Raw genomic sequence first — 24885 nt, 5'->3', positions numbered from 1 at the left:
CGTTTCTTAGCAGTTATCTGTCAAGTAGTGCCTGATGGGCTAGTGGTAAAACACGTGCATGGAAGCACATAAGTCAAACCAAGGAAATTTTCAGGCTGCCTTTAATCTATCATTCACCTTTCTACGATGTGAGCGTCTCCAGGAACGATACGTGGTTCAAATTCCAAGTTAAACTGCAGGTCTTCTTTCCCCTATTGAGTAACTGGGATAGATTTGCAAGGCTTTACTAGTGTATGGTCCTAGTCAATCTGCTTTACTACTGACATGCACTGAGTAACCACTGTAACTAAACAAGGGTTACAAATTACGTACATTTATTGTTTATGAATTCAATGACTGCACTGAAAAATGATTAAATACTCGTCACGGGAGAATGAGTGCACATTCATATAATTGTGCATCTTCAGAGGGACGGAACTCGAAAAGTTCTCATAAAATAGACCAAACGAACAAGAAATCGTGTTAACTGACTGATAATAGAGGAATTGAATTGATGGTGACTGCATCGGAAGGTTAGTGAGTAAAGTGAAGTAGAACCCCAAAGAATAAAATCATGGCCGAAAGGTCGCTACACAGTGACTGATTGACCAATGTGAACCAGCGCGCCTATTATCCCGTACTAATCTCGTATGCCGTGGCTGCGACACTTAACATCGTTTGCGGAAGACAAGGCGCGGTAAGGTTGTACGTGTCGCCAGACGCCACTATGGCGCGGCCTGTCGGCTCATGAATTGCCTTCTCTTCGCGTGATGTAGACCACTCTCTGCGGCTCTCGACGACTATGGCTACTGTTGAAAAATTGTTTACTATGGCTCCCAGCAAGGAAGTCTCTGATACTTTACTTTCCTGTTCCTTATCGGTGAGAGCCCACCATTGTGCTGGAAGGTTCGGCGTCGGTTCTTTTGAAAGCTTCCGGAGGCTGACTTATCTGAAATGCTCTTTCTGGCAACTTGCAATGCCATCCTATGGTACATTGCCGTTCCCAAAGATTCCGAGATCCAGCCTATCACACGGCGTTCCTCCTAAAACTTTCCATAACATTGTCTTCTCGATGTTTACGCTCAGGGTGTTAGCGACCCGTCGGCACTGCACAAAGGGCTTGCCTGTGGAGGCACCCAGTGGTTATTGCACCATATTGCGTTGTTATCGCACGGAACACGCCATTTGCGTGGGTAATGGCTCTGAGCACTATGGGACTTAACATCTGTGGTCATCAGTCCCCTAGAACTACTTAAACCTAACTAACCTAAGGACGTCACACACATCCATGCTCGAGGCAGGATTCGAACCTGCGACCGTAGCAGTCTCGCGGTTCCGGACTGAGCGCCTAGAACCGCTAGACCACCGCGGCCGGCTGCGTGGGTAATATGTCGTTCGGTGAAACCTCTGTATTAATATTCGTCAACTGGCGAGGACAGGGCGAGTTCACTGCCCTTGGTAGCTGAGTGGTCAGCACGACGGAATGTCATGCCTAGCGGCCCGGGTTCGATTCCCGGCTGGGTCGGAGATTTTCTCTGTTCAGGACTGGGTGTTGTGTTTTCCTTATCATCATCATTTCATCCCCATCGACACGCAAGTCACCGAAGTGGTGTCAACTCGTAAGACTTGCACCAGGCGAACGGTCTACCCGACGGGAGGCCCTAGCCACACGGCGTTTCCATTTTATCACGCAAGTGTATTCTTCCCCGTGCGTGGCTAATTTTGTCAAAGACGCTCAACGCACTCTACCAAGATGAGTAGAAACTGTAAGGGCCATGCTTTTACTCTCCACTAACTACCAAGATGAATTCAGGGTACGCTTTTGAATTAGGGGAAATTAAAAGGAAATCTTATACAATCATCACCCACTCTCACGAATATTACCTCTCTTTTGCATATACGTCGGAATTTATTGATTAATTAGACCTATCTTATCGATGGATTAAGTGTGCTGAGTAAAAAGTAGAATGAAACACGAGGCTGGCTACAGCCAGATGCTTTCAGATTAGGGACACCCAAGTCGTCGAAGAGGCGCCCAATTGAAAGGTTACACCTTATCTGGCGATTAAGCCGCGCGAAATTATTATTAGTTACCTTCCATGTACCTTTGTTTGTCCTACTTCTGTGATTGACTTTGTTATGCATGTCTATTCGTCTTCAACTGGTTTATGTACCATGGTATCCGTTACTGAAACTTCTACAATCTTAGAGACCTTCAAACTCTCCTCATCATTTATCGGTTCCTGAGTATCCCACTTTGTTCCACACTGATTTTTACGGACAATTCCCGTAATTCAGTCTATTCTTCATCATTACTAAATTGTGATCTGAGTCTGTATGTGCTCCTGAGTACGCCTTACAATGCAATATCTGATTTTAGAATCTCTGTCTGAGTATGAGGTAATACAACCGGAATCTTCTCGTGTCTCCAGGCTGATTGAAAGTGTAATTTCTCTTCTTGTGATTTTGGAACAATGTATTCGGTGTTGCTAATTCATATTTCCTCCAGAACTCGGCTAGGCTTTCTTCTCTGTCTTTTCTACTACCAATCCCATATTCTGCGTCTACTCTTCCTGCATCTACTACCTCGTTCCAATTTGTAAGGGGTCCGTAGGCCCTTACTATAAGTTTGCGACAGCACAGGTCGACAGGACAGACAATCGATAGTGTGTGTCGGGTTGCGAGAGCGAGAGCGAGTGTTGAGACAGTAGAGAGTGGTACGCGCTGCGGGCCGAGCCGGGTGGAGGTCTGTTGCTGGAAGGCAAGGCCGTACCGACAAAGGGGGTGGCCATCGCCGCGGTTTAACTCCTTTTGTGTTAGAAATATACGGGAAAGTGAACAAGTACAATTACTAGTGTGATTCAGTGATATTTCAATGCCGGTATTTGTATTTTCGCGTCTACCGCGCCGGCATTATTTGGATTGCAGTGTTGGATTGCAGTGTTGGATACAGTGATTAAAATTTGCGTGTGACGATAATGAATAACAAAGAGCCCGGTGCTGAGATTAGCCGTTATTAATTTTGTACGACGAAGGCAGTGGCTGTCTCCTTACTTTGTGTTTTTGGTGATAAATATAGGTTGTTGATTATTGAAGCTGTGTTGTTGTTCTTCTTGGCACCCGACATATCATTATTACAGCATTTGAGAAGGACAAAATGGAATGTAACAACTCCGTAGCAGCCCAATCCGATTGCCAGCCCCATTAGGTACACGGTCACAGTAATTAATATCTATTTGGGCTGCTATCAGATCCCGATCGAGCGGGATAAGTCAGTAGAATAAACTGGAGTGTTACAAATTCCCCACGATTATTAAATTATCATCTCTCTTTATATACTGAAATGCCCGCTTAATATCATCACGTACTTTCTCTGTATCTTCATTTCTGCTTATGACAACGGCACTTTGCCTGAACTTATTACCGAGCGAGGTGGCGCAGTGGTTAGACACTGGACTCGCATTCGGGAGGACGACGGTTCAATCCCGCGTCCAGCCATCCTGATTTAGGTTTTCCGTGATTTCCCTAAATCGCTCCAGGCAAATGCCGGGATGGTTCCTTTCAAAGGGCACGGCCGACTTCCTTCCCCGTCCTTCCCTAATCCGATGAGACCGATGACCTTGCTGTTTGGTCTCCTTCCCCGAAACAACCAACCAACCGACCTAAACTTATTACTGTTGACGTTGATTTGCTGTTGAACCTGATGAGAGCAGCTCTGTCACAGAACTGTTCACACTTAGGTACTCTCTGCCCAACCTTCCTATTCGCGACGAAATCTACTCCCTTTATATCATTTTTGCTACTGCTCATTGGAAGAGAAATTTTTACAATCTTTCTACTTAATTTTAGCGACCCCCTACTGTATCCAGATTGAGCCTTTCCATTTCCCTTTTCACGTTTTGTAGTTATTCTACCACATTCAAACTTGTGACATTCCGCGGTCTGACTAATAGAATGTTACCCTTTCGTTGGTTATTCAATATTTTTCTCGTTGTTACTTCCCCTTGGGAGTCTCCTCCCTGAGATCAGAACAGAGGACCAATTCGGGGTCTTTCGCCAATCGAAAAGTCAGCATGGTACTATTTCAATAACATACCATGTGTTTGGGTACACATTCCGTGTACGGACACACTTTATTTCTCTTTTAATTCAGGGATCTCTGTTGCCTTCCTCATGCTCATGCAGTTTATTGCTGATTCTTCCGCCTTTCAGAGTTAGTCCCCCCTCCACGGGCAACTGAAACTATGTCCACTCCTCCGCCCTTTCTGATGAGGCCGTTGGTAGAACGAGGGTCACCATTGGTGGTTATTTTTATTCAAAATCTAGGGAATAGCTGAATTTGAAAACAGGGACTCAAGATGTTTTGACTATTAGTCAATGGAGCTACCCGTATACCATGGGTGGCTCTGTACATTTTAACGAAACTGAGAATATGAAAATAGTTGCAGTATATATTTCACTTATTTTCTGAAGGACGTCGATAATGTCACTGACGATTTACGGCACCGGGTACAATAGTAATTAAGACTCGGAATTTGCATTCTGGATGATTAGGACTCAAACCCTCATTCTGTCAGCCTTATTTAATTTCTCTGTTGTTTCTCTAAACAGCTGAAGGTAAATATTGGCATGATTCCTTTGAAAAAGAGGACTCGTGGTCCTTATCTGAAATTAGCTGAGTTTTGATTATCTCTTAAGGTAACTCTTACATATATTTGTAAACTATAGGGGTCACCTACCATTAACTTGAGTTACACAGTACTGGACAGTATCCTACTGGACAAGGAACGCCGTTTCCTCCGTCCTCATCGAGAACCAGCTAAACTAGAGTGCTGAAGGGGATCTATAACGTGGAATCGCGGTCACGGCGTACAGAAAACATTTTTGCAATTAAGATTTGGATTTATGGCAAAAATAATCCTAAGGTTGACTACTGGTCAAATGTCAAACAATGCACTGACATCTGTTGGCAGAGCCACCAACTCTTAGGCCTACTCTGCTGTAGGCAATTTCGACCCCTTCTCCGCGATAAACTTTTTCAAAGTGAACACGTCACTGAAGCGTTAATCACACTTCTCATAGCAGAAAAGCCTTCCTCGTAGCGGAGTAACTACGCTTTGAAACTCTGAGGCTTTAAATTATATGACACAAACTGCATGCCGAGTGCGAAGATTAAGTATTGCAACCAACGATTCTTCCAGATGCGTTTCGATGACATAGCAGCGTCTTTCGAAAGTAATTCTTGGAAGTTTTTCCTAACTTAATATGCATTCATCAACGCATTCATTAATACGCCTACAGATTCATCATTAGTGTTGAAAAACTGAAGCAGGGAAACAGTGTCCCACTAAATATATTTAGACAGCCGTCTCAAGAAGATTTTGCCAGAAACACATTTGTCGGAGGCGAGGAATGATCGCCGTTCAAAGTGACATTTCCTCTATGGCATCATAAACAAGTGAGATTTACGATAATGATGGAAGCTGAAGAAATGAATCAAATTTTGTGCCATCCCCAGGACTTCAAACCGGGTGTTCTTGTTTACCATGCAGGTATGCTAGCCATTACACCACCACAGCGTAATAGGTAACATAGCTGCACTTCTAGTTCGATGCCCCCCCCCCCTTCCCCGATACGAACTTCAAATCACATCTTCAGAAGGGGAAAATAAGCTGAAGATGTGAATTGAAGCTTATGTTAGGGGGGGGGGGGGGCATTGGACTAGAAGTGCAGCTATGTTACCTATATCGGTGTGGTGTTGTAATGGCTAGCATACCTGTATGGTAAACCAGAAGTCTTGGGGTCAAGTCCTGAAGGTAGAACACATTTTAATTCATTTTTTCAGCTTCCATCATTATCGTAGATAAAGATGAGACTCAAATGTCTCGAGTAAAATCTAATAATATAAGTGAATTTTAGATATCTTCATTAGACACCCTCTAACAATGTCGAGGCGCCTTCAATAATTAATGCGATACTTTTCTCTGAAAGCAAGTTGTTTGCTTCAGGATTCCAATACACAATATTATTCACTACTCTTTTGCCTACAAACTCCTGTTTTTCAACATAGTCTCAGTCCAATGTGATGACCTTACGCCATCTTGCTGGGAGGGTCTGTATGCCCGCATTGTACCACCTTACTGGTACTGTTGGAGCCAACGTCTTACTGCATCAATAACCTCCCGTACTTCTCCCCATGGAGAGCATCCTGCATTTGGCCAAACAGATGGAAGTCGGAAAGTGCGAGATCCGTTCTGTAGGGTGGACGAGGAAGAACAGTCCAGTGAAGATCTGCGAGCTCCTCTCGGGTGCGCAGACCTGTGTGAGCTCTTGCGTTTCGTTTGCATTTTTGTGGGGCGAATAAGCTGAAGCCTTTTCTTCATTTTGCTGAAGGTAGCACAGACTTCAGAATTGATAGTTGCACCATCAGGGAGGATATCAATTAGAATAACCTCTTCAGACTTCCAGAAGATCGTCGTCATGAGTTTACTTGCTGAGGGTGCGGCTTTGATCGTTTTCTTTGGAGGAGAGGTGGTGTGGCGCCACTCCATGGATTGCCGTTTTGTTTCCGGTTCGAAGTAATGAACCCATGTTTCATCCCCTGTGACGATGTTCAACCAAAAAAGCGAGAAAGAAGCAAAACCAACTAGAATAACAACAAAATAATTCATCACACAGGAGTAGTGCATGATTGGGATCTTCTCTATCTCCTCCGTCAACCCGATCTGGTACGGATCGCACACTGATTATCAATACTCAAGTATAGGTCGAACGTTTTGTAAGCCACCTCCTTCGTTGATGGACTACATTTTCTAAGGACTCTCCCAGTGAATCTCAACCAGGTACCCGCCTTACCAACAATTAATTTTATATGATCATTCCACTTCAAATCGTTCCGCAAGCATACTCCCAGATATTTTACAGAAGTAAGTGCTACCAGTGTTTGTTCCGCTATCATATAATCATACAATAAAGGATCCTTCTTTCTATGTATTCGCAATACATTAGATTTGTCTATGTTAAGGGTCAGTTGCCACTCCTTGCACCAAGTGCCTATCCGCTGCAGATCTTCCTGCATTTCGCTGCAATTTTCTAATGCTGCAACCGCTCTCTATACTACAGCATTATCCGCGAAAAGCCGCATGGAACTTCCGACACTATCTACCAGGTCATTTATATATATTGTGAAAAGCAATGGTCCCATAACACTCCCCTGTGGCACGCCAGAGGTTACTTTAACGTCTGTAGACGTCTCTCCATTGAGAAAAACATGCTAAGGCCTACAAGTCAAATATCTTAAACGTAGTATTAGTTAGATATATTATCAGACAGCAGGCCAAATCTGTTTTCTGTTGGTGACCATCACAGTTTTAATAATGACACATATACTTGCAAAAGGCATGGATGGAGACACGAATGATATCAGCAGGATTACGCCATGGTCAGACAGAGATTCCGAAATCAGATATTTGAATTGCGTTTGGAGGAGCGGATATAGGGTTAGGTCACAGTTTAGTAATGGTGGATAAGAACTAAGTTTAAGAGAGTCCTTCGGACGAATCAGTGGGGTAAGATGTGGGATACTAAATTACTGAGGAACGGCGAGACTCGCTTGCTGTCCTCTAAGGATGAAGATATGTAAATAATGAATACTACAGTAAGCAGTTTAGTCGAAGAGCAGTGGACATCACTAATGAATGCAATCACAGACGTTGGACAGGTTAACACATGTACGAGGAATGTAACTGTGAAGAAGTTGAAGAAGTCTGGGTAACAGAGGAAATACGTCATCTGATCATCGAAAGAATACTAGTACAAAAAATTTCGGGGAAATACAGGAATAAAAAAATATCTCACTTAGGAATGAAATAAATATGAAGTGCAGGAAGCTAAGACGAATCTCCTACAGGAAACGTGTGAAGAAATCATAAAAGAATGGTCATCTGAAGCACTGATTCGGCAAATATAAGAATAAAAACAAAATTATGTGAAATTATATATTATTCCTACTTGCAATCAATTGATGACCTAACAGATACCGTACAAAAATGGGAATACCAGAAAACGACTAGACATCTATTCTGTAGAGGCCAAAATTAATGTATGTGGACAAGAATGATTCGAACATGTTTTGAGAATGAACAAAAGCTTCATAGTAAAGTAAACACGAGGTACAGTTCATGCAAATAGATGTAAACACGATGCACAGTAGCCCCCGTACAGTCGATCACCAGTGTCGGACATGTTGCCTTCCTGTTAGGCAGAGCGGAGCGCTCCACTACTACAGACCCACTCGAAGTTGAAGATACCACAAAATGAAGCAAGTTAAAGGGCAAATTTCTTTTTAGACAAACACGTGATGTAGCTGCAAATGTCTGTCACATTACTGACAAGGGAACCTCCCCATCGCACCCCCCTCAGATTTAGTTATAAGTTGGCACAGTGGATAGGCTTTGAAAAACTGAACACAGATCAATTGAGAAAACAGGAAGAAGTTGTGTGGAACTGTGAAAAAAATAAGCAAAATGTACAAACTGAGTAGTTCATGGGAAGATAAGCAACATCAAGGGCACTAGGAACGCAGGAGCGCCGTGGTCTCGTGGTAACGTGAGCAGCTGCGAAATGAGAAGTCCTTGGTTCAAATCGTCCATAGAGTGAAAAGTTTAATTTTTTATTTTCAGTTTATGTGACAAACTTATGTTTTCATCACTTTTTTGGGAGTGATTATCACATCCACAAGAAAACCTAAATCGGGCAAGGTAGAAGAATCTTTTTACCCATTCGCCAACTGTACAAGTTAGGTGGGTCGAAAACATATTCCTGTCATGTGACGCACATGCCGACACCAGTGTCGTATAGAATATATCAGATGTGTTTTCCTGTGGATGAATCGGTTGACCTATGACCTTGCGATCAAATGTTTTCGGTTCCCATTGGAGAGGCACGTCCTTTCGTCTAATAATCGCGCGGTTTTGCGATGCGGTCGCAAAACACAGACACTAAACTTATTACAGTGAACAGAGCCGTCAATGAACGAACGGACAGATAATAACTATGCAAAAATAAAGAAAGTAAAATTTTCACTCGAGGGAAGACTTGAACCAAGGAGCTCTCCTTCTGCAGCTACTCACGCTACCACGGGACCACGGCGCTCCTGCGCTCACCTTCTCCATGATGCTGCCTATGTGGACCATGGACTACTGAGTTTGTATATTTTGCTTATTTTTTCGCAGTTCCACACAACTTCTTCCTGTTTTCTCAATTGATCTGTGTTCAGTTTATCAAGGCCTATCCACTGTGCCAACTTATAACTAAATCTGAGAAGGGTGCAATGGGGAGGTTCCCTTGTGAGAAAGAAGCTGTGTTAGGTGCTCCACATTGAAACGTGTGGCCAAAGCAACTTGTGTGTCCTTTATTTCCGTTCAGCAAATCAAGACAGAATTGAAAAGAGTCCTGGCAGGCGAATCCTCGGCATTTTTAACATCCCATATGGGTAAAACCCAGAAGATCTTGAAAGGCCAGTTTAGACAATTTTGATGAGCAAGTCGTTGCCACGCGGTGAATAATTTCTACATTACAGATAAAAAAAAGACTCAATATGCAGGAAATTCATTAAAATTTACAGAGTTTAATAAATTTTTAAGGAGCTATAAATACGTCTCGTAAAATTCTTCGCAATCTAAGAGAGGCGGATAACCAAAAACTTCTCCTAGAACAAAGTAGTATCAGGGTAAATGAATTGCTTAGGGCAAAACGAATTGCTTCCTTAAAAAGTATCCCACAGTACAGATGTCAGTGTCACCCAATTGTCTATGTGGTTGAGTCATACCTTCTGCGCTAATAACCTCGGCATACAGCACCCGTAAGCTCCAATATACGTTCTCACTTCTCACACAGCGTCGTACGGATGGAGTAACAGTTCACTACAGGGTCTGCTGAAACCTGTTTCGAAAGGAAGCAGAATTATCGTCATCCGTGCTGGCGGGGGCGACGGTTTTGTACCGAAGGCCTACTTATGGTTTAAATCTGACCAGAAAATGGGGGATTGCCAAAATTGAGTAGATTTCCCAAATTATGAGAAGTGCCTCAGAGAGAGGTTTATATACCTAATCTACTATCCAATACTATCTTCATTATAGACAACGCCCCTTACCATGATGCCATGGTTAACAGGAAAGGGAATCCCTTTCCACAAAGACTCGCTCAGATCCCATTTGTATTCGTTGATGAAAATGAACAAACCAGGCAACATCACTTATAAGATAGACATAAATGAGCGCACACTGTTACGACTACCTACATGGCGCCCAGAATTGAATACTACAGAGCTGATATGGGCAAGAGTCAACTACGGCGTTTCTGAACGCAGTGAGACATTCAGAATGGACACGTTATTAAAATTTATAGATGAACAAATTGCTTCCACAACAAGATTGGAAAAAAGCTGTGAGCTCCTTAAGTAAGAGAACTTTTACTGGACGAAGCACTGGAGATGATTATAAATGTGGGAATTGGTACAGATTCGAATAGTGATAGTTATAGTTATGGAAGCAATACTGATTCCGCAAGCGAATATAACAGTGAACGAGCTGACGCTGCCAGTGAAAGCGAAACAGAGACGGCCTGTACTATTTGTAATGTGCAGTTGTGTCTGCAATTACTCTAAAGATCTGTTAACATCTTAACGGCGAAATTACTGCTTGCAACCAAACTGTACGTTTCACATGGCTATACTTGTAAAGTAAACCCGCTACCATTTTCTTATGTTTGTTCGAGCCGCCTCTAACCGCTTTGCTCGTCCGCTAGCCTCCTCCCTTACATTTTCCCTCCTGGGCATACGAGTGTACCCTGTCTGCATGAAGCGTAACATATATAACCGCTGAGTAAGCGCCGAGTCAGCACGAGTTAGCGGCGTTGTCGTGAGATAAGCGAAACCACAGCACGGAAAATTTAGCTGCGTGAATCTGCAAAAGTGCCTCGGTTCCGTGACGAAGGTATCACTGCGAAGACTTTGCTCGGACAACGTGGCAGTTCATATTTGTCTTGCAATAAAACTACAAGGCCATAGAGCTATTTTCTTCTCTATGAAAATCCCAAAACAGGTCTCGTATACTGAAATATCGCAGTGACCTTGGAGCGCGTTTCTGGATGATCCTATTTGTTCCTTGGTGATAACGAGTGAGGTCAGCAGAAACACGTGGCAATAGTTGTTTACCACGTTACATTGCCCCCCAGACAATTTATTTCAGTGCCTTCGGCAACACGTTTACCTGATGTATGTTGATCAAAATCAAAATTAACTTGGAGATACAACTCAAACATGTGAACTGTGGTAGTACATACCGAAAATTCTTAACGAGATACTGTTTACCAGAGCATGTTCTCATATTTACAGCATTCGTTTAAGAATCCTTGTCTCGTTTGCTATAGTCGAAAAAGATTTCACATCTGAAGATAATTTTAATTAGGAGCTGTATAATACTACAGCCCCGTACATTCCAAGAGCTTAGCGCGAAGTAAAATTCCAGCTGCCTCATTTCCCTGTGGAGTAACTGTTTGTGAGTATTGTCCAGTCCGTTGCGGCGCACTTTTCGGTAGTCACTGGTCATAAAATCATAATTCTGGAGCTAGGGCAACGCATCACACAAAATTTTGGAGGAACATTTTTGGCTGACAGCTCATATTCGTCGTGCGTTGAATGCCCAAGAGTATAATGAAGCCGGCCGCTGTGGCCGAGCGGTTGTAGGCGCTTCAGTCCGGAACCGAGCTACTGCTACGGTCGCAGGTTCGAATGCTGCCTCGGGGATGGGTGTGTATGATGTCCTTAGGTTAGTTAGGTTTAAGTAGTTCTAAGTCTAGGGGACTGATGACCTCAGATGTTAAGTCCCATAGTGCTTAGATCCATTTGAACCATTTAGTACAATGAAGAAGTACAAAATCGAATCGAGAAGAAAAGAAATTAATAGCACAACTTATTTAAAAGAAGGGTTCGATTGATAGAGCACATCCTGAAGCATCAAGGAAGAGTGAGTTTGTGGAGGGAAGTTAAAGGATAAAACTTCTAGGCGGTCACTAACGTTTGACTACTACAAGCAGGTTCAAGTGGACTGAGGTTGAAGTAGTTATCCAGAGAGGAAGAGGAATTATATTAGAACAAATAAGCCCTCGGTCACAAATATTAAGTCAAAATTGACCAGGTTTCGACGCTACTATGAGCGTCGTCTTCAAAATTAGAGTAACTGTTCTAAAACATATTAGGTATATAATACATTAATAAAATTAAAGATTGTACTGACTGGAAAAAGATGCAGTACTTACAAGTCACATATTAAAAAAGATCTAAGCCGGCTTAGATCTTTTTTAATATGTGACTTGTAAGTACTGCATCTTTTTCCAGTCAGTACAATCTTTAATTTTATTAATGTATTATATACCTAATATGTTTTAGAACAGTTACTCTAATTTTGAAGACGACGCTCATAGTAGCGTCGAAACCTGGTCAATTTTGACTTAATATTTGTGACCGAGGGCTTATTTGTTCTAATATAATTCTGACACGGTCACTGAACCTTAGCAGTTATGTTCAAAGTTTTAGGAAGAGGAATGTTTGCAAATGATAAACCAGCATGGAGAGATGCATCAAACCAGTCTTAAAAAATCAAGAACACGACTAGCAACGGTAGATACGAATCTTAGTGATACATTGAAAAGTAAAAGTGACTGAGTTCAACACAATGATTAGTATTAAAATGATATGCTAAACACATTTCATATCCAGAAAAGATCGTAATTTTAGGCTACCTATCTACTCACTACTATGGGCCCTTTATTCTGCTATAAACAGTCTACAAAATGTGGTTATAAGAGTATCTTAAATAAACAGATGTTTCAGAAGTATCTGGAAGTACAAGGTTATTTTCTTTGAAGGGCTACAGGACATTTCTCAGCATGAGGTTAAATTGAGTCTTGATTCTCGTAAGTACACGGTTACGCGCGAATCACAGGACAACCACGAGGACTAACTTGTGAAGTGAATGTTTGCCGAATCCGTAAACTTTTCAGGCTATTCTGGTAAACACAATGTATGACACAGGTCAATAATCCCACCATCACCTTCACGTGCTCCCGTAGACTTTTCGATACTGTAAGGGTCAATCAAGATTTGAAGGCCAAACTATCCCATTGCCTAGATGTCGGTGATTATATACCAGCATCGTAGTCGTTCTGGGTTGTAGATATGCTGCAATAACGCTTCAAAAGGAAGCGTTTGATTGCTCCTGTTATGTTTAATGTATTTCAGTCTATTAATATGTATTCAGTTACTTTTGTAACCCACTTATGCTCCACTCTGCTTATGGTTCTCAGTTGTACAAGCGCACAGATTCATCTTACAACAAAATTCAGATTTGCCCAATAAACATAGTGACTACTCTTGTATTTAAATGGACATAAATGCAATGTTTAACATGAGCATTTATTACTCTCTTTTAAGACTTTTCAATGGATTCTTGATAGCCATTCTAGACGTGTGCTGCGATGGCTTCTCACACAAGGCAAACCAGTTTCGTTCCCTATCCGTCTGTAACATCATGGAAATTATAAGTTTCGTTCTTAGACGCTCTGTATAATTCGCTTTTCATACTCAATCAGCGGTTTCACTGTACAAGCATTCTCAAATCGTGAGCGAGTGTGTGTTTCTATTGTTGATATATGCTGATCCCGCATGAAACTGATTTTAGCAGTCATACCAGCCATCGCAGTTACACGGCTGCTGAATTCCCTGTTTCATATTAATATTCGGACAATAGTAAACACTCTTTGTCCTGTTACATTGTCGCATGTAGCGAGGGAAAATGACCTTATGCCTCACCATGCAACTTAATTCTACTATTAACTGTTTCTTCCGTCGCTTCTTAGCAGACAGGCATAATAATAATAAAAAAGCAGAACACTGTGTGTGTTCTACAGGAATAAGGTACTCAGTTAACCGGTTTTCAGCCTACAAGAGCATTATCAGACTTGGACTACTGTCGACAAAGAAGTTACAATATTTGTAAATAATATCGGAAAAATGTTACTCATTAGACTGATGAACCAACAAACAGTAAACGTCATCTTTGACAATGGGGTGATAGTAATGCAATTAAAAATTTAACGAGTTGAACAATGGAAATGGAAATGGTCGTATGGCATTGTTGGCCGGGAGGCCCCTTCCGGGGGAGTTCAGCCGCCGTATTGCAAGTCCTTTTTAGGTGACGCCACATCGGCGACTTGCGAGTCAATGATGATGAAAATGATGATGGGCACACAAAACTCAGTCCCCAGCCGGGAATCAAACCCGGAAATACTCGTAAATATGAACGAAGCGAAGTAGGAAAAACATTATCACTAAACGCGAAAAACAGTATCCATATAAAAACTGAAATTAAATTAACAATCTGAGTAAAATAAAATTAGACCTGACAGGCCTACTTAAGAGTAGCTTGGTGTTTGACAAGATTGCTAAAGAATTGCTGAAACAGGTATTACATATGAAAAGTAATACAGAATCAGAGTACTCTTGTTTTCATTCTTGGCACTGCTCGAGATAGAGGTAACGTTCTCCAGTAACAAGCCAGACCCAGACTCTTCCATAGGACTGCCACAGGCTATAACGTACTTCGTCACTCCAAATCAATCGTTTCCAGTCGTCCAATGTCCAGTAGCGTCGCTCTTTACGCCACCTCAGGCGTCACTTATTATTGGTTACAAAAATGTGTGGTTTATGAGGATCTGCTCGACCATTGTCCCCACTCTTTTCATGTCCCTACGCACAATCACTGTACTAGATGGATTACTGGGAACATGTTTGAAACTCAAGAATGATTGCTTCCGTTGATTTTAGGCGAGTCATTACAACCACTCTCCGCCATGCTCGATGGTCCCCGTGCGTCACTACATGCGATTTGTCTGCTCTGTCCTTAGCTGTTGTTCCTTCGCGTTTCCACGTCACAATCACATCACCATCTGTCGATTTGGGCAGCTTTACAAAGGTTGTGTCTGATAAACGACATCCGATGATTAACCCACGTTCGACGTCACTGAGCTCTGCTGACCGACCCATTCTGTTGTTCCTGCCCCCCTACTGACAACACAGTATTCCCCGCCTCCTGCCATGCTGGTGGGTCCGCCTCACCTGACATCTGGTGGTCAATTTCGCATTACATAATGGTGTTCGGACGCTTTCAGTCAAATTGTGTACGAGGCAGTAGCATTATTGCGTCATTTATATCAAATATTGGTACTCCACATTTACCCAATAGGATTTGCAAGAACAACACCGACTTCCTTCCAACGATTTGCACTTCAGTTTCCTTTTTATCTCTATAACTCTTTCTTCGTACGATCTACCACGATCTTAGCAGCGTATCTCTGTATTCCTTCATGATGACACATGCGTTATAAGAATCCCAAATTTTGGAGTGTTGGTCAGTATGTTGCAGTGATTTGCATGAAGTTTTCACTGCACTTAAACATAATCATCATAACAAACATATATGTTACATTCGCCTTCCCGGACATGATGTGCTGGTTCATTCCATTTCCTATCGCACCGATTACACTTAGATATTTAAAGTGCCTGAGGGGCTCCGAAATTTAATCTCCAAAGCTGTTTCTCGTGTACTTTTGATTTTTCGTCTTGTTTATGACAATTACCTGCGTCTAAAGAGGGCTCTCATTAACCGTACTAACTAGAAATTTCAAGTCCTTCTGCGATTCGTCACGATTATTCAGCAACGATACTTTCTCCTACTCAGCAGCGCTGTTAGTGAACACCGTGGTAGTGCTGGTGACCCTATTTGAAAGAAAACTAAAGGGTTTTTACGTCACCTTGGAGCATATTCAAAGTGAAATTTGTTTCTGTTGAACATTCGTCATCAATTATGAGATATCTATTCATCTAAAACTCTTTCAGTCATCCTTACCTTTGTTAATACACTTAGTAATACCGTATTTTCGTTACCAACCGGCAACACTGTACATGACTGATTGTTTTCCGGGTGTCCTGGAAGGCATAATCTAATTACCATATAAATACCAGCTAACACGGTTCATAATATACTTACATACAGCTCACAGACTACACTTTCTGTCTTCCGTCTACTTAGAGAGCGTAACGAATGAGCGATTTTGCTTTACAATGTCACACCCGAAAGCGACATAACATTTTTATTTTACCGCTCGCCTTCTAGATATTTACTGCCACAACGACTTTGTAGGGAAGCAGCATACTCACGCCTTATAAAATTCACATCTGTCTTTCCAATGTGTGCTAGCCTAGTCCGCTGTAACTAGCTCTGACGTCATAAATATTGCGCAATACTTTAAAATGAAGTAAATAACCTGAAACGTTTCTAGAATGTCAGGAGTAATACAAAATCAATATGTGTTGGATATCAGTTCAAAAACTTTAACCATTTCCGAAATTTGGATGTTTTTCTGTAAAAATCATTGGCGCAACAGAAAAGAGCTAGAAACTTAAAAATTTATATTTAGATGCCTTTTGCATAATAATTTAGTAGAAACAGTATTTTGGATCTCATAAATTAAAATTTTAGTTGAAATTCATGATTTTCTGGTTTTTGTGAGTGACCCAAAGATACTGGGGCTATTGATTTAAATGTAATATTACAAGCAATAGCTGCCAGTAATGCAGAAATGTCAGCCAGTAACGCTAGAATGACAGCTGAGTTAAAATCTCATATAATTGAGGTAAATAACAGGGTGTGGCCAGCCAAACCAATTTTAATAAACGGTTTGAGGCAGTGGACAATAAATTAGAATCCAATAAAGCTGAATTAGAAACTTCCTTCAAGACTGGCTGCAATAAGTTGCAAGAGGATCTGGACAGTTTAAATTATAAAATTGATTACAACCATGAGGATATTAAGAAAAAGGTCGCTCAACAGTTATCTGAGATGTATAAAACAGTAAAATCCGAAGATGCTGAGGTTCGCAGAGATTTCCAAATGGAAGATGCGAAGCTGGAGCACAAGTTAACAGAAAAGATCGAGGCGGAATCTGAACTGGGCTCAGATAGGTTTAAAGATGTTAATATAAAAGTAAACATATGTCAAGCAGAAGTAGACGCAACCAAAACTGATACTAATCATATTGCGCAAAGAGTAGATAATGTTGAAATGAGAGTAGAAAATATTAGCACTAACATTGCTAACATTGAGAGTAAAGTAGCTTCAGTAACTTCTGGTAATGGTAGTATGCAACAAGTTGTAGCTGCAAACGCCGCTTTTATCAGGTGTCGGCAGTTCTTGCAGTTCGATCCAGATAAAAAATCCACCCACTAGATTTCTGGAACGATTTTCAAGATGTAATTTCACCAACTTGGTCTGAACGAGAGAAAATCTCATTTATTAGAAGCCATTTAGCGGGTGACGCCATGCGTTGGTCAGCTGATGTTATGTTGAAGTGTGAAACACTAGCGGAATTTAAAACAGCTTTCATTAATGAGTATTGGTCTAGCAATAAGCAAAATGAAGTTTTGAGAGAATTTTGGAGTGGAAAACGCTTCCATGCAGGCAAGGAATCTATTAAAGAGTTTGCCAGGTCAAGGATCTCACGTTTGTCACATTTGGCCGAAAAGCTAAAACCTGAAATGATAATACTAGGTCTTGAAGCCAAACTGCCATGGTATTGGCAAACTAGAATTATAGATGCCCCTAGAGACAATCTTGATCGTTTCATTGAATACTGGAACGTGTAGAGCGTGTGGCTGCCAATGAGGAGCAAGCACGTAATAACAGAATGCTAATAACACTAGTAGTAATTTTAAGAACGAGCAGCATGGCAGTGTAAACATCAGAACAGTAGGTGTTCGCCATCCTAAGAAAGGTAGGAATTGGAGAAATAATTACCAGAACCAACAATGGCATCCAAATGATAGTAATTTTGTTCCTAACAAAAATGTGCAAGTAAACAACAGTGTTGAAAGCGATGTTGTGCCAGTTAACTATAATGCAAATAAAGGTAACAGTAGTAGGCAGAGGCTGCAAAACTAGTTCCCGTCTATGAGGATACTGGCGCTCACCAGGCGGTTGCTTTTCCTAAGCCAGTAATTACAGTAATTAGTATGACAGATCAGAATACTCAAACTGAGGGTTCGGATGATGAGTCGGTAGCATCCAATGATACTGCAGGAATATTAAACAACTCACAGTATTTGATAGATACCGTGTTAGAGACGCTTTCTAAGTGGGAAGAGAAAGAGAAGGCGCAGCAGTGTAACGGTAGGGAAGAGCTACAAAATACTGGATTGTCAGGTGAAGAAGCAGAAGAAATTCATGATTATATTTACGATGAGGATGATGTGCACTTATCTAAAGTGCCTGAGTAGGATGTTGATTACTAATAGATTTAGGATAGGAGGTAAGTGAGAATGTAGAGGATAGCCTGTTGGGGGTCGATGAACCCAGTAGCTGTGGCCAGTTGTCACTGGAGAAGGAACCCAACGATAATAGTGAAAGTGGTTTAGCTGTAAATAGTGTTATGCCTGGTCTGGAGGCGAAGAATCGCTCAGAATACAGTAATTTGGGTCATGTTCAGCAAACTAAATGTAATGAAGTCGTGCGGTGTTTCGATTTAAAATTAATAGACCGACTGGAAAAGGGAGCTGAAAATGTAATTCAGGAAACCCCTACACACTTTGACCTAAATGTAATGAAGACAGATGTCGATCACTTTAGTTGGAGACAGATCCAGAAGGAACTATTGGATGAGTTTGAGGAACCACCTGTACAACCTAGAATAAGCCACCCTACAATAATACTGAATATGTTGGGTATCAATGTACGTTGTCTCTTAGACAGTGGAAGTGGGGTGAGTGCGATATCTCAGTCCTTCTCTGATGCATTACCTGGTAAAGATAAACTTACAGTAATGAGGGTATCAGGACTAAGAATAATTGGTGCTACTGGCAAGGTGTCAAAAACGGTAAAACAAGTTCTGTAGGGAGGAGGTTGATCTGTAACCTCTACGCAGTGTGGCAGCTGTGCTGTCCCAGCTGTGTGAGATCTTCTTTCCCATTTCAGATTTCACTCTCTCTTCATCTTTTCTATCCACCTAAAATTTCGACCTCTTCTTTCCAACACATTAAATTTTTCCGTTATGGTTATCAAGCCAATAATAAGCTAATGAATTCTGTATGAGGAGGTTGTTCTGTAACCTCTACATAGTGTGGCAGCTGTGCAGTCCCAACTGCGTGAGATCTTCTTTCCTTTTCAGGTCTCACTCATTCTTCATCTTTCCTATCCACCAAAATTTCGGCTCTTACTGTCAAATACTAAAATCTTCCGGTATGACTATCAAGTCAGCATTAAGCTAATGAATTCTGTAGGGAGGAGGTTGTACTGTAACCTCTACACAGTGTGGCAGCTGTGCAGTCCCAGCTGTGTGAGATCTTCTTTCCTTTTCAGGTCTCATTCATTCTTCATCTTTCCTATCCATCAAAATTTCGCCTCTTACTCTCAAATACTAAAATCTTCCGGTGTGACTATCAAGCCAGCATTAAGCTAATGAATTCTGTAGGGAGGAGTTTGTTCTGTAACCTCTACACAGTGTGGCAGTTGTGCAGTACCAGCTGGGTGAGATCTTCTTTCCCATTTCAGGTCTCACTCATTCTTCATCTTTCCTATCTACCAAAGTTTCGACTCCTTCTTTGCAATACAAAAATTTTCCGTCATGGCTATCAAGCCATGAGTTCTGTAACCATTCTATCCACCGATTAGTGAAGAAAATACCTAATGTGACAAACCTAACAGTGACATAAACAACAGAGAAGTATGATGTAATTAAGATACAAAGGTATTTGAGTAACAAGTATGTATAGAACCCTGGTAATATTATAAGTACAAAGTTGTTGTTTTATTGGAAATGGTCCACCAACAGTAATTTGAAAAGATATACAAATTCGTGTACAAGCAGGATCTAAAGTGGCAGTGAAACCTGTTGTATGCTGTAGAGCTAACTAATTAATAGTAAAAGAGATTGCTTAGTGTTATGAAAAATATGCAGATAAGTTGTAAGAATGAACTCACCTTGTGTAGCAAGGAATGGCAGTGTAATAAAATTGAACAGTGTTTGTGGTTGAGACGTGAAGGACACGTCCTTGAAATATTTATAAGGTTGGAGCTGGCCGTTATTTGGTGTAGTGTGTGGCAGGACGCACCTACACGTATTGAGGTTATGAGTTGGAGGCGTGAATGCGACCATAGGTGCCCTTATGTTAGATGAGACAGAGCAGCTCATGGTGCCCTATAGGTTTAAGGAATTAAGCATTACGCTCGGCCATAATTACTTAATGCACTTTAGTGGTAGGTCGAGAGAGACTACCTGTGGTTTCAGCATCCAATCAAGTGGAAATGGATTGCAATGTGAGCAAACTGATCAGCTGCAATACACTATAGATATGAAATAAATGTGCTATCCTATGCGTTAAATGTTAATAGAGTGAGTGTTAAATAAGTACCTACACTAGCAACATAACTGAGTAACGTAATGGCGGACGTGAAACATTATTTATAGCTCAGCATAAATACACTTCGATGAAGTAAGTACATAATTGCAGATGTGGAACTGACACAGCAGCAGAGGACCAATAAGTGGATTTAGTAGTCAACTAAACGTAGTGTGTTTTGAACACTCAGAACTATACTATTACCACAAGTTACTCACATGTACAAAGAAGCTGAGAAGACAACTAGTAATCAAATATAAGAATAAGGTAATCGAAGATGAGTCAGCTAAGTAAATAAAATACAAATGTATCAAGAATGTACCAAGCATTGGTTCAGTGTTCTGGCCCAGAAATAATAAATTGAGATTAAATAGGATTCATGATTGTATGCCTTGAGCATAAATTTTCTCTAGTACGTGACTAACGGCGTTTTGAGCCATTTGTTTACCGATTTCATGACAGTTAAGTAACTGCGAGGGTAAAATTGAAAAAGTTCTGTTAACTTTGTTCCAGCAACATATTGAAAGATAAAATGTATATACACTCCTGGAAATTGAAATAAGAACACCGTGAATTCATTGTCCCAGGAAGGGGAAACTTTATTGACACATTCCTGGGGTCAGATACATCCCATGATCACACTGACAGAACCACAGGCCCATAGACACAGGCAACAGAGCATGCACAATGTCGGCACTAGTACAGTGTATATCCACCTTTCGCAGCAATGCAGGCTGCTATTCTCCCATGGAGACGATCGTAGAGATGCTGGATGTAGTCCTGTGGAACGGCTTGCCATGGCATTTCCACCTGGCGCCTCAGTTGGACCAGCGTTCGTGCTGGACGTGCAGACCGCGTGAGACGACGCTTCATCCAGTCCCAAACATGCTCAATGGGGGACAGATCCGGAGATCTTGCTGGCCACGGTAGTTGACTTACACCTTCTAGAGCACGTTGGGTGGCACGGGATACATGCGGACGTCCATTGTCCTGTTGGGACAGCAAGTTCCCTTGCCGGTCTAGGAATGGTAGAACGATGGGTTCGATGACGGTTTGGATGTACCGTGCACTATTCAGTGTCCCCTCGACGATCACCAGTGGTGTACGGCCAGTGTAGGAGATCGCTCCCCACACCATGAGGCCGGGTGTTGGCCCTGTGTGCCTCGGTCGTATGCAGTCCTGATTGTGGCGCTCACCTGCACGGCGCCAAACACGCATACGACCATCATTGGCACCAAGGCAGAAGCGACTCTCATCGCTGAAGACGACACGTCTCCATTCGTCCCTCCATTCACTCCTGTCGCGACACCACTGGAGGCGGGCTGCACGATGTTGGGGCGTGAGCGGAAGACGGCCTAACGGTGTGCGGGACCGTAGCCCAGCTTCATGGAGACGGTTGCGAATGGTCCTCGCCGATACCCCAGGAGCAACAGTGTCCCTAATTTGCTGGGAAGTGGCGGTGCGGTCCCCTACGGCACTGCATAGGATCCTACGGTCTTGGCGTGCATCCGTGCGTCGCTGCGGTCCGGTCCCAGGTCGACGGGCACGTGCACCTTCCGCCGACCACTGGCGACAACATCAATGTACTGTGGAGACCTCACGCCCCACGTGTTGAGCAATTCGGCGGTACGTCCACCCGGCCTCCCGCATGCCCACTATACGCCCTCGCTCAAAGTCCGTCAACTGCACATACGGTTCACGTCCACGCTGTCGCGGCATGCTACCAGTGTTAAAGACTGCGATGGAGCTCCGTATGCCACGGCAAACTGGCTGACACTGACGGCGGCGGTGCACAAATGCTGCGCAGCTAGCGCCATTCGACGGCCAACACCGCGGTTCCTGGTGTGTCCGCTGTGCCGTGCGTGTGATCATTGCTTGTACAGCCCTCTCGCAGTGTCCGGAGCAAGTATGGTGGGTCTGACACACCGGTGTCAATGTGTTCTTTTTTCCATTTCCAGGAGTGTATATCCCCATTTTATTGTGACCAACCCTTAGATTTTAAATGAACAGAGTCAGGGGCACTCTTTTTGTTTGTTCTACAGGACAAACCAGTTAATGGCAGCCTGGTAGTTGCGTGAAAGCGTGGAGTGACTTAGACACCACTCATAGTGACCCCTCCCCTTTCCCCATGTAAGTTAGAGTGGACGTGAAGGACGCACACCATAGCAACTCCCCCCCCCCCCCTCTACCCTTGTGAATGGAAGTGTAGAATGCCAGCCAAAGCGGCTACAACCACATGTGGAAAAATGAAATTGTCATGATTTGTGAAATTTCCTTTTAGGTTTAGAAAAGACTGCTAAGATATAATTATCTGTTTATATATCTTGAATAACCGTGTTAATTTCTTTGAATTTATGTATGTAAAAAAAAATTACAGACAATTTAATGAATTTAAGATTTTCATAATTTTAGATATTTTTATGTGTTTGTCTGTCTAAGGCACTATGTATGCCAAAGTGTTTCATTGATTTTTGCTTAAATTTTGAGTGATAATGTTGCTTAAGAGGCAGTGAACAACCCAACAATTTAAATAATTGAAGTAGGTATTAAGTTTTCTTTTAATATTTCTATATGTTTACATTTCAATTTTAATTTTCATAGGAAGTTAAGCTGTACTCTTGCTTCCCTTTTTGTAATTTTTTTTTCATTTACATTCAAAAAAATTAAGTAGAGCGTGATGTAGGGAAGCAGCATACTCATGCCTTATAAAATTCACATCAGTCTTTCCATTGTGTGCCAGCCTAGTCCGCTGTAACTAGCTCTGACGTCATAAATATTGCGCAATACTTTAAAATGAAGTAAATAACCTGAAACGTTTCTAGAATGTCAGGAGTAATACAAAATCAATATGTGTTGGATATCAGTTCAAAAACTTTAACCATTTCCGAAATTTGGATGTTTTTCTGTAAAAATCATTGGTGCAACAGAAAAGAGCTAGAAACTTAAAAATTTATATTTAGATGCCTTTTGCATAATAATTTAGTAGAAACAGTATTCTGGATCTCATAAATTAAAATTTTAGTTGAAATTCATGATTTTCTGGTTTTTGTCTTAGAAATTAAGGAAGCAAGATAGATTAAGTAGGCGAATAAATAAAGCTAGGATGTTTAAATTTAAGTAGAAGGGAGATCCGCTATAATCATAAAAATGTGAGAAGTTTCAACAGAATAACTATAAAACTATAGCTATAGCGTATCTCCAAAGAGCAAGTTCAGAGCTCATCTACTGCGTGTAGTGTAATTAAATTAATTCTCTCGCCCAAAATATTTGACTTAGCCACATCAGATTTTTATTATAATTACTTACTTGTGTGCTGATTGAACAATTAAATTGAAAGCTTCATCGGCCATCAGCAAAGGAAGCAATGATTTATTCGATAACTTAAAGTGGCGCATTACTAGCCCAGCAGCTAGTCGGGAAAGCAGATTTGATCAGGCGTTCCCTTAGCCGTCCGCACCGCGGCTTTATACGTAAGAACGCTGCGCGAGACAAAGAAAGGCCACAGTTCTCTCCAGACGCTGATTAGCGCACCACCTGTGCCGGGAGTCGCGTCGCGTAGCATCGGTATCATTGCTATAAACAGCCTCGGATGCCGTAATAAGTTACTCGGAATACGCGTAACCATGAAATCGTTTTCGAGTGAAGTGTTAATTCTGGGATGACTTTACTGATCTATCTTCAGTTTGCGTATGTCGTATTTTCACGTGCTGCCGCGGGACAGACATTCTACCATTATTTAGCGTGGAGTTTGATGAACATTATCATCAAATTATGGCGAGCATTCAATTAAACATTTAATTTGAACAGTTATTGTGGCATCAGCGCATTAGACTCTGAACTGCTCTGGTAGTTGTTTTGTGTAGATTCTTTTTGGTCTGTGACTTTCAGAATATAGTGAACATTTTAGAGAGAATGGTTTTTGATTATGAATCCCAGACAATCTCCTAATTCCTCAGAGCTATAAGCTGTAGCTATAAATGTATTTCTCAGATGAAGTGAGCACTAGGAATTCTAATTACAGGCTTCACATTTTGCTAATCACTTTCTGGTTACCAATATTGTAGTTAGAGAGCCAGTGTTGAGAACGGCAAACAGCATATATACAAAACATTTATTCTATTATTCCACCCGCCGCCCCACAACTTCCTTGCAACCATCGTTTTGGTCTGCTTCGTTTCTGTCTGTTTGCAGGAAAATACTTCCAAACGATTCTGGCAACCTCTCTTTGGTTAAACTCCTTACGTGACCATACAATGATAAATGCTTGTCTTCTGCAATACGAAATAAAGTTTTCTTTAGATTCCCATTGTTTCCTTAATTCTCGTCTTCGTAATTTTATCTCCTGAAGTCGCCCAGCAGCATCGCTCCAACCCTCTTCCCCCACCCCAAAGAAAGTG

General features: G+C 41.8%; 1 protein-coding gene across 1 annotated transcript in view; it reads right to left on the bottom strand.

Moving 5' to 3' along the window:
• Positions 1-24885, bottom strand: part of LOC126474347 (sialin-like) — a 68782-nt gene that overhangs the window by 30065 nt on the left and 13832 nt on the right. The gene's annotated exons all lie outside the window — the stretch shown is intronic.

Source organism: Schistocerca serialis, chromosome 4 (genome assembly GCF_023864345.2).
Source record: "Schistocerca serialis cubense isolate TAMUIC-IGC-003099 chromosome 4, iqSchSeri2.2, whole genome shotgun sequence".
Lineage (NCBI taxonomy): Eukaryota > Metazoa > Arthropoda > Insecta > Orthoptera > Acrididae > Schistocerca > Schistocerca serialis.
The sequence above is the reverse complement of the archived record's forward strand: the minus strand, read 5'-3'. Positions and strand labels throughout refer to the sequence as shown.